The following is an 11,717-nucleotide window of genomic DNA, read 5'->3' on the forward strand; positions in this document are numbered from 1 at the left end:
AATATCCCCAAAAGGGGGGAAAATAGTAACCTCCTAATATTTCTCTATTTTCTTTTCACCTAAAAGATATATCAAACGGCGTGTTTCTACATAGAATCGTTAAAAGGTATTACCCGCGTAAGTATCCAGAATCCCGGAAAACTTTCCTGTAGAATTTTGTAGAAACAGACGCGATGCGGTTTATTGATAAACTGCTTCAAGCAAAATATGGTTTCTCATAACCATCTCTGAGAGGTGGTTATTGCCATGTTAATCCGTTTAACTTTTCTGTAAAAACACACGGCAAAATAGCGTATCGTGTCTGGCGGAAGTGCTTAATCCCGGAAGTGCAATTTCGCAGTACATATATTTGCACATTCTGGCCTTTTCGATCTCGCCAGCTGATCGTGCAACACGTATACCTGCTACATTGAGTGAGATCTACCACAAATTTTGAAAATTTTCCTAAGAAGATGCAATTTTGGACATATGTACAATGCAACGTGAGGTTATAGGTTGAATTTTCTGATTTCCGCCGTATTTGCAACGCGAAAAGCGAGTTAATCAGATTATTCAGTTTGTAGAAGCAGGTTGGTTTAAGGGCGATAAGGTTTTTGAGTCCGGAAAAGATAAATCGTTTTTAATGATTTTCTGTAGAAACATGCCAAAAGTTTATCATAAATACATTAAAGATACATAAAGAAATAAATAATATCTATATCAAAAATAGAATATATAGAATAATAAAGAAAATATCATGAAAATAGAAAAAAAAACAAGAAAAATAGCGACATCTTTTTCTAATATTTTGCAAATCATATAGAAAATAATTCTTAGTAGCAAATCTATTTTTTAACTATTTCCCATAGTTCAAATATACAAGATTCCCACTTATTTCTTTTTTGTCTATTTTTGTTGTGTTGAATCAGATGAATAACTCAACTATGTGTGAGAAATAATATAATTTTTGTCTTACACAGTAAATCAGTAGTCAATCGTATTTTTTACAACCTAGCTTGGACAAAATTTGAATTCATATAATACAAAAAAATATATAAATTGGGATCTTGTATATTCATGAGGACTTGCAGAGAACAGTTTTACCAAAAAATAACAACTTTAATTCGTCATAATTTCGTTAATCCTCATTCAATTTTGATGAAATTGTCAGTGTTTTTTTTTTGTCTGATGTACTCTTTGAATTTAAATCACATAACTTTCAGTCTAGAGTACCTAGCCCTTCAATCAAATGGGTTGGACGACCGGTTACATTTTACATATAACATAGTTATAAGGAGAATGAAGGGGACCATAGAAAGAAAGCATGAGAAGAGGGGAGATTTAGGTAGGAAGAGAATTAATCAGAAAAGCATAATGTTGACAATTTCGTTAAAATCTGATAACAAAGTCTTTGATTTGAAGGTTTAGCAACATTTTGGGAAAAATTACTGGAATGTGCACATGATCGTCAGGAATTTGTGTTAGGCTTATGTTATAAAATGAAATCATAATAATTTCATATTTTCGTACACGTGTGTATGATATGTCCCACGTAGCATGAAATGATTTCAAGCAATGCATGCGTTTACATTAAATAAATTTTCACTCCACTTTTTAGTTCTTGGAGGTCAAAATGTGAATAAACATGAATTCTTGTTATAAAATACAAAAGAACAAGTGGGGGTATGACATCAGCTTGTTAATTGTGGGTGCGTCGTGGTCTAGTGGTTCTGACTCTCACCTTTCAACAGAGTGTCGTGGGTTTGAATCCTAGCAATGGTATTTTCCTTCAGCAACACATTTATCCACTGTGCTGCACTCGACCAAGGTGAAGTGAATGCGTACCCGGCAAGATTAATTTCTTGCAGCTGTAATAAGGAATATGGGATGAAAACAATGCAAAGGACAGTATGTCAGCTACGGGTTCAAAACATCAATGCTTGCCGTGCGTGCAAGCTTTCTTGAGAAATTGATATATTTTTCTAAAATATCGAGAAATTTGCATAATACACTACCCTTCAATTGAATAGTACCAATTAACAAATATCAACAAAACATTTTGTACAATATGATAAAGAAATTCATGTTTAACCATAGATTAGCAGAAAATAACCCGTTAAATTAATGGGAGGTTGCCCAAATGATGACAAATACCATACCACATGCATACCTGGGGCCAAAGTTTCCACCCCCCCCCCGCCAGCATATTGATTTTTTTCCAGGGGGGGGGGGGTGTTAGAAAGGACGTGTAATCCTATAAATGGGGATGACATTTGGCCTTTTTCAGTATTTTTACCATTCCTCACAAGTTTTTTTTCAGCTATGTCACTGCAGGAGTACAATCTGTTTTATTTAATGAAGCTTTGCAATTTTTTCCACTGAAGTGAATTCTTACACAATTACCTTTCACAAACTCCAGTTGTTTTCTTGTAAACGGTTTTCTGTGTTCAACACCTGTAGTTTCCTTCCCAGATAATCCTGGACCATCTACATTATCATCCAGTGTATCCGTCGTCCAATCTTAAATGAAATAAAATCAATTTGAGTGTTGGAAAATATGCATGTGCAGATAAAAACAAAAATATAATACTAATATAGTAAAACTTTCTTTAAGCTCCAAAATTCAATGATTCACTCATATACAGCATCATGATCATTTTTATTTCAACATATGCAGCAAATTCACTTGAAAATATGTTTGACATTGATGTCACAGAAATAAAATTCCCTCACCAAAGATTTTCTGTGTGTGCATGCTGGAAATATATAGATCAATATAACACAGTTACTCTGCTGCGTAACGTGTTTTGATCAGCAATCATGTAGATATGCAAGAGAAAATTATCTAATAGAAAAAGAATGATCTGAAGTCATATTTCCAGAGCAGCAGTTTTCAAAAGGTAGGCCTAATCAATTAATTGATAACATTCAATATGATTTTCTTTTCTTGGTATTGACAATCACAGTAGCGGATCCAGATGGGCACAATTGACCTGTGCCCCTACCTCCCCCCCCCCCTTATAAGAGCAATAGTCAATGGCCCGAATTCAAAAAGGTGGTTTTGAAAACCCCGGTTGAGTCCATGATTTATGGAGATATCCTGTATTAATTACGCTTATTTACAGCGTATATCAAAATATGTCCAATGCTGATGCGCGCTTTTGTCACAGTGCGCCAAATTGACGCCTGTTGCCGTGGTTATCCACGCTATTTTAATCACGAGTCCACTGTTTTGAATTAATGAGTCCACTCTTCAAACAGTGGTAACAGGCGTCAATTTGGCGCACTGCGACAAAAGCGCGCATCAGAATTTGACATTTTTTATACACGCGCAAGATACGTGCTAAATTAAGCGTAATTTATACAGGAAATCTGCATACACCATGGACTCAACCGTGGGATTTCAAAACCACCTTTGTGAATTCGGGCCAATGGCCCGTATTCTGATAGCAGGTTTAACTTAACCCTAGTCTAAAGTTAACCCTGGTTTAACTAAACCTCCTCTAAACCTCACCTCTGGTCTAAGTGTAGTTTAATTATTTTGGTATTCTGATAGCCAGGTTTAACTAAACCTGGGTTAAACCCGGGTTTAAAATTCTTTTTGGAAATAATAATCCTCTTTAACCAAGACTAGCATTTTTTGGTAAATTACTGCTGCAGGGATGACTGCAACAAAGTTGAAAAAATGTCACTAAAGTTGTTTTTTCTTAAAAATTTGGATTTTATGGAAACTAATTACAACTATTGTAGTGAAAGAAAAGCATTCATCACCCATATATGGTAAGAAATTTTCATTCAGATGATCTTCATATTTGTTAATTACTGAAACATTTAAATCCCAAACCGAGTGACCTGCATAGTTTTTTGTGTATCAGTCCCATCGATTGCTTTTCATGTTTGTCAAAATCTAAATTGAATAGATTCACCTCACCCACTCTAGAGTCTAGACTCTAGTCCTAGATCTAAAACAATAAGTTAAGAGGTCGACATCTTTATTCTAACTTTAAGTAAGGGAAAATTTTTGTAACTTTTGAGAGTAGTCTTGGGTCTAACATTAGGCCTAGGCTATAGTTAGATCTAGCTTAGGCCCAATTGTTTGGAGGAGAATTGAACATTGTTTTGACTTTTTTTACTTTCCTGAAGCAAACCGTAGTCTAACGTTAGTGAGTAGTGAAGCAAGCGAGACTGAAGCTACATATTTATAGTATTGGTCTAGGCCTGGAACATGATTCAGGACTTAGGCTGGCTTAGCCTTGGGACAGGGATAGATATAGATCTATATTCTAACCTTAGTCTTAGTTAGAATCTAGTAGGCCTACTTTGTAGTAGAATAGATCTGATTTGTCATAAAGCTTCAGTCTCTGTATTGTTCCGCTGAACTAGTAATGTATATGATGAGTATGACAGTCTACGTTGGCCTCTCTCACCAATATATGACAGTAAAATGTCATAATTTTTTCAATAAATCCCCAGAAACGATGGTTATCCCTGTCTACAGTGTTACTGTTAGATCGCTATGCATTGCTTGCCAAGTAACTACTTAAACTAGGCCTGGCTAAATTTAGAATTAAGCCTAGTACTCCTAGACATCTCTCTATACTCCTGTTTTAGGTCCATATCTGTTTCTTTGAGGTTTTTATTTTATTTAAATATTTTTGGGGACTTGTTTAGGTTTCCAGGTCCAGGACTAAAAAACAGGCCTAAACCTAGACCAACAACAGCTTAGTCTTGACTAGACTAGGCCAGGCCTAGATTTATGTTAGAATTTAGATCTAGGCCTAACGTTAGTCTGTGCTATCTAGTCTACTGACTTACTGTATGATCTAGAATCTCTAACGCTGGCCTAGTTCTAGACTAAATAACTTAGACTAAAAGTTAGACCCTATCTAGATCTAGAACTAGATCTGTATCAGTCTAGGTCTACATGTAATAGGTCTAGATCTAGAGATTTGTAGACATTCAATTTAGATTCTAAATCGAAAAATAGTAAATGTAAGCTAGTCTACAGTAGATCTACTCGTCTAACGTTAGGCCTGAAAAAGGAAGAAGGCTAGAGATCTAACGTTGGATTAATATTACTAGATCTAGGCCTAGATCTAAAGCTAGGGACTGTAGTTCGAGATCTAGAGGTCTAGCACCCCCCTTAAAACTAGAACTAAGCCTACAGCTACATGTAATTCTCTATGTAGCCAACAACAGTTAGCATTGACCATTGTCTTAATCTTATTTTGGTGTGTGTAGTTACCATACAAACACATTTTGATGAATGAGAAAATGTGTCTTGCAGATTATTTTACCTCAAAACCTATGTGTTCTAAATTTCATGAGCATAGGCCTATGTCATAAAATGAAGAAGTTCAATCCACGAGATGTGTTTACACATTTATTGATTTAATATGACGTTACCATGGCAACAAAGTTTCCAACACACACAAATATATGTCTTGCAGATCTATACCTCAAAACCAATAAGAATTAGTTGAAAACTAATGAAGGAGTTCAAACCGCAAGATTTTCACCTAATTTCATTATGTAATATGTTGTTACCTTGGTAACACGATTTCTGATACAGGCAAAAATATGTCTTAGACATCTTCATCTCCACATTAATGTATGTGCCAAACTTTTAAGAGAATTGACCAGTTGGAAATTGATAAAGTAGTTCAAATCACAAGATTTTCATTTAATTTTTTATATTTGATTTGTTACCATGGCAACATGATTTTTTTTATAAAGACATAAAATATTTTTTGCACATCCTCACATCAAGACTAATGTTTGTACCACATTTCATGAGAATTGGTTAAAACTTAGGAAGTAGTTGAAATTGCAAGATATTTACATAGTTTTTGCCATAATATACCGTTACCATGGCAACACAATTTCCGACACATGCAAAAATGTGTCTTGCAAATCTTCACCTCAAGACTTATGTCTGTGCCAAATATCATGAGAAATGGTTAAAAAATTATAAAGTAATTAGGCCCTAAAACCACAAGTTTTTCATCTAATTTTCGATATTTGATATGTTACCATGGCAACGCAATTTTTATATACTTTAGGTATAGAATATGTTTTGCACATCTTCACATTAAGACTAATGTATGTGCCAAATTTCATGAGAATTGGTTAAAAACTGAGGAAGTAGTTGGAACAGCAAGATTTATACATAGTTTTTGCCATAATATACTGTTACCATGGCAACACAATTTCCGACACATGCAAAAATGTGTCTTGCACATCTTTACCTCAAAACCAATGTGTTAGCCAACTTTCTTGAGAATTGGTAGAAAACTGATGAAGTATTTTAAACGGCAAAATTTTGAACCATAATATACTGTTACCATGGCAACACAATTTCCGAAAAAAGGGGAAAAAAATTCTTACACCTCCTTACCTTGAGACCAATGTGTGTTCCAAATTTCATGAAAATCGGTTAAAAACTGAGGAAGTAGCTCGAAATGTAATATAGGCATAAATTCTAAAAAATTGTTGGCCATGATTTGTTGGATTTAAACCAGGCTTAAACTACCCCCTGCGCGAGTTTAACTTTTTGAGGATTTATTACCACACTTAGACCAGGGTTAACTTAAACCTTGCTATCGGAATACGAAACTTAAACCTAGGTTTAAATATGGCAGTTTATTACCACACTTAGACTAGGGTTAAGTTAAACCACGCTATCAGAATACGGGCCAATGTGTTTAATGTAAATATGGCGTCTTTACACAAGTGTGTCCCTCCTTTTGAAAGTTACAGCAAATATTTCTAACGGAAATGTATACCGTGTTTACACTTAATCGGCTTTTTCATAGCGTGTAAAACACAATTAACTTGCATCGGCTCGCGGTCCAGAATCAGCAATTTGCACCACCAAAGTAGTAGGTTCAGAACCGCGAGCCGATGCAGAATCGGCTTTTTTACTACGTGTAAACAGAAAGCCGATTCTGCATCGGCAATTGGTGAGCATTTCATTTACTTTACCATTGTGACATAATTGTAAGCGCACGGATCCAGCGTTGTCTTTATTATGACGTATATTGTTGGTGAGAGTATCAATTGAGGTTTTTGATTCTGCACCGCAAGCTGTAACAGCGTGTAAATGCAGTGCAAGATAAACCAAAAGCTGATCAAGTGTAAACACGGTAATTGTCTCATACACAAGTAAAGATCTCTTTTTTTGTGCTTGTTAAAGTTTCCTGAAAAAATGTGCCCCCCCCCCCCCCCCGCCTTGAGAAATCCAGGATCCGTCCCGGGACAATCATATGCCAGTGGGTGAATTCTAGACATTATTTTGGGCAAGTTTTTGATCAGTAAATAAATAAACACAGATAAAAAGTGATCACAGGACAAACTTAATTTAAAAAAATATAATTAACTTTAAAAATGAATTTGCCTAGCCCTATGAAAGGATCTCAGATTATTCTCCCGCACTAATGCAGTTTCACACCAGCCAACTTCGAGCAAAATTTTCCACCAGTAATTGTCTACACACATTTTGAGGTCAATACACAGTATGCCCACCATTTTTCCAAACATCACGATCGGGAACAGCGGTATTTTGGCTCCATTCCCGATGTTATCGTAATGGTGGGAGCCATGCCGGGGTGGAATTCAGAGACCAGTGAGTTGGGGGGATTTTCCCCAGGCCAAGCCGGTCCGGGTTGAGAGCCAAAACAGTGAAGATCAGAAGCTGTTATGTCTCCGAAAAATACCAAATAAACACCAAGATAATGCGACCATTTACCACTATTCATGAACCAAGCTCATCTATTTTCTCGAATAATCTAACTTAATTTATCCTTTACATGAATTTCAGCCACTTTGAGCAGTGGAAACAGCATTATTTTAGCTTTGATCTCGACGTCTTAGTTAAAATTCTTAGTCAGATTTTGCCAAACGATCGCAGAGGGCAGCAACACTGTTGACTTCGTGTTTGCGCGTTGTAATCGCTAACTTCAGCAAATATCCAAATAAATATACAGTGGAGTGAGACCCTAAATCTGATAACTCGAATGATGAAATCATGGTGGAAGCCGGAATAAAGATGTTCCTGATGCTCAGTGAATTGATACGGACAAATATTTAGGTTAAATTAGTTCGCTAACATCGCAGGGTACAAAAGTGCAGCAGCGGTGTTGAGCGGTGACTCCGAGTTCCGGGCCGATCCAGGACCCAGAATTTTTTTTGCTAAACCTTCCGGTCCGGGCTCAAGCCAGGTTATCTTTGCGGGCCCCAACATTAAACATTACGTTATCGTTCAAATTCTCAGTCAGACATCACTTTGCTTGGCTTTGCCATTATTTATAAGGACTGAAGTTAGCGACCAAAAGATTTGCCTGCGGCAGTTTGCATGATTTGGTTACGAACTTCAGTCCATATAAAAATTACGGCAAAGCAACGCATGAGGATTCAAACAATGACGTAGAGATCGAAGCCGATATACAGCTGTTCCCGATATTCGGAAAAGCGGTGGGCATATGGACATTCAAATGCAATTCAGACTTGATATGACATTTGAGAACAACATTTGGTGGTGAACTTTGCTCGAAGTTGATCGGTGCGAAATTAGCGCCCAATCCCACGGAAAAATCCCAAGGAAAAAATTCAGAAATTGTGATTTTAGTCAGCCGGCATGGCTGAGTTCAGATTAGTATAGGCCCTTTTTTTTTTGGGGGGGGGGGGATACATACATATACATGTAAACTACAAATTTTGTTTACAAACGTCAAAAACTATGCCAATTTTTATATTTGAACAAATTATATCGTATTCATATGTAATAAATATTCTAAAAAACCTTAGGCCTAACCAAGAAGAAAATATCACACAACTCACTAATACCAAAATCCCGCCATGTTTTCAGAACACTTCTTGATTTATCATGGAATATTTCTCTGCCTCAATTTCTAAAATATGTTAATTCCAAACAGTTGTAGGTTTTCTCTGAATAATTATTGCAGTCTCTCTAGAAAAATTGAATAGGAATCGTTTGTCACTCTCTCCAGTCACAGTTCCGCACACAAAGTGCACATTTTACCATTGAAATTGCATGCGCAATAAGTGGTGCGTAGCTTTTTAGGGCCTGCGTAGCCTTTAAGGCTTTGCTTTATGTTTTAAAATTTAGGACACCTTACCATGTTTCACCTGAATACTACCATGTCCATGTCATCTTAATTTACCAACATTATCTACCAACAACAACAAATTATAGGCCTCATTCCAGAGCAATATTTTTCGGCAAGATTTCCATTTCAGTGAAACAATGTCAATGTTGTGCAGTAACCAATGGCCTAATTGACACTTTGACACTGACAGTCAATGTCATGACAGTACTGCACTGTACAGCATGCCATTAATTTAACAAGTCATTCATTCATAAATTCATACCGGTATTCAGAGATGGTTTTGTAAAACATTGACAATAGATATCAGACCATACGAGCGAATTACTACTCAATGACATTGCTCGGCTCAGCTCACCTCAGCCAATACAAAGGCATATTAACGCACCCCATAATCCATTTCGCCAGAGACAGGCGTGTCCCGGCCCGTGCCAACGGGGCAGTGGCGGTACGGTGGCAGTGAATCCCCGTGGCAGTACAACGACATCTAACAGTAACACTAACAGTAACATTCTAGAAAATCAGGCCGAGCCACTAACTACGAAAACAATATCAAAGAAAATTGGTATCTAACTTACTGTTTAGCGTATTCTGCGAATGAATTTGAAGTCGTTGTCCGAATCTGACCTGTGTTCCTTTAGTTTATGATGAATTATAGACGGACTTCTGAACAGCAAAACAGTGGTTGATCGGGTTCTTTTTTCAAATATTGCAATTGGCGGTTACATGCGTACGTGCGCGCGCGCGTGCGAGAACAACACTTACATACATAGAGCGAGCTAGCTAGCAGCGCAGCCAATGCACATCCCGATATTTGGGGGGGGGGGGGGGTAAATCAAGACCAAATCAGGGGGAGGGGGCTTCTTAGCCAAGATACATCCCGATATGTGGGAGGAGTGAATTGCATGTAAGACCAAATCAGGGGTGTCTTTTTCTTGATTGGTTCTGGGTTGGCAATTAACCATGCAGTCAATTTTTGCCACTGCTTATCCTTTGAATGAAAAAAATCATTTTGCTCAATTTTTTTCTGTTCTACAATTCCATGTCTTTCTTTTTTTTCTTTCCATTGTCTTTTTTTCTTTTTCCTTCTTTTTTTCTGTTCAGTCTTTCTTCTTTTCTTTGTCTTAGTCTTTTTCTTTTCTTTTTTTTTTATTTATTTTTCTGTTTTTCGATATATATATTTTTTACTTATTTCTTTTTTCCTTTAATTCTCTCTTTGTTTAATTTCGCTTTTGTTTTGATTGCAATTGAGAATTTCGTTCATTAGATTTTTTCTGTTACATATTGTACTAGCCTGGCGGCAGGGAATTTTGATACTAAGGGGGGGGGGGGGAGGGCAAGACAATAACAGACAAATCATTTCAATTAAGCAAGTAATGACCGGCCTAGAATAGCTCTCCTCTTTATAAACACCATCCATGAGTGAGAAAAAATAATTAAAACACAATTTGTAAAGAAAAAAAAATAAACGTTTTATGATCAAAATTAAAGCAGTAGTAGCGATATATAAATTGGCCGGGAGGGGGCTTTGGTCGTTGCAGACCAAAATCAGGGTTTGCCGATGGGAATTTCAATAGGGGTTGGGGGAGGAAGACAACCAACAGTAAATTCATTTTAAGCAAAATAATGACCTATGGGACATTGCAAGAAACTTGCAGTTGAACGCAAGTCAATTTCAAACTCCAAAATCAATTGAAAGTCTTACTTTTCATTGCAAACTTGCAACTGATTTATTGTTTCTTCCATCAATAAATCTATAAATTGGTTTACTTTAGATGAAAGTAGTCTATCACTTGTAAATTTGCAGCCGAATTTTGGGATTGACTGCAAATATTTTCTTGCAACACCCCATAGCTCTCTTTATAAAAAGTGGCCATAATTAAATAAGAAAATTAATTTAAAAATAGAACAAAACTTTCAAGAAGGGGGGGGGGCGTTACATAAAAAAACTGTATACCGTACAGATAGGAGAGGTGGTGTGCCGTGCAAATTATACCAAGAAACAAAAAGAGAAAAGAAAGGATGGTGAAATGTACAATTTTCTATTTAGTACGATACACATCTTGTTCATGCTCTTTAAAACTTGCATGTTTTAATTTCAAGATTTTTACGGTAAATGATGATTATATCTTCCCTTTCGGGAGCGGCTGTGAAATAATTTGTCCGTTGATATTAAGGTACAATAAAAACCCTTTTTATCAAATAAGATTTCATTGACTCCTTTTTTTTTGCACTCAATGCATCAGATATAAATTTAGAAGGTAATATGTACAATTGTAAAATATAACAAATTAATAATATTGTATTTTAAGCACTGGTTCAATAATATTTAAACACATATAGGCCTTTTACTTAATAAAGACAAAGACAATTTAAAAGAATGCAACAGACCATGTTTGCCATCATGAGCGAATGGGCCTGATTTGGGGAAGCTGCTCGCATAAAAGTCACAACTCAAAATTTTTAATAATTCTAATTTTTAATCTTTGATCTTTTTTCTCTTTAAATCTTCGGAATTATGTTATTGGGTAATGCAATTGGGCATACCATTCACCATTAACATAAATAGCATTCATTAGGCACACACCACTAAGCCACAATTGCGTTACAATT

General features: G+C 36.2%; 1 long non-coding RNA gene across 1 annotated transcript; it reads right to left on the minus strand.

The window, feature by feature from the left end:
- Window positions 1-1,108: 1,108 nt before the first annotated feature.
- LOC135154292 (uncharacterized) lies at window positions 1,109-9,814 on the minus strand. The gene is made up of 3 exons (XR_010293748.1): window positions 9,683-9,814; window positions 2,383-2,499; window positions 1,109-1,847 (listed from the first exon to the last, which is right to left on the minus strand). It is a non-coding gene; the product is annotated as an uncharacterized LOC135154292 (long non-coding RNA).
- Window positions 9,815-11,717: the final 1,903 nt, after the last annotated feature.

The sequence above is a fragment of the Lytechinus pictus genome, chromosome 5 (genome assembly GCF_037042905.1).
Source record: "Lytechinus pictus isolate F3 Inbred chromosome 5, Lp3.0, whole genome shotgun sequence".
Classification (NCBI taxonomy): domain Eukaryota; kingdom Metazoa; phylum Echinodermata; class Echinoidea; order Temnopleuroida; family Toxopneustidae; genus Lytechinus; species Lytechinus pictus.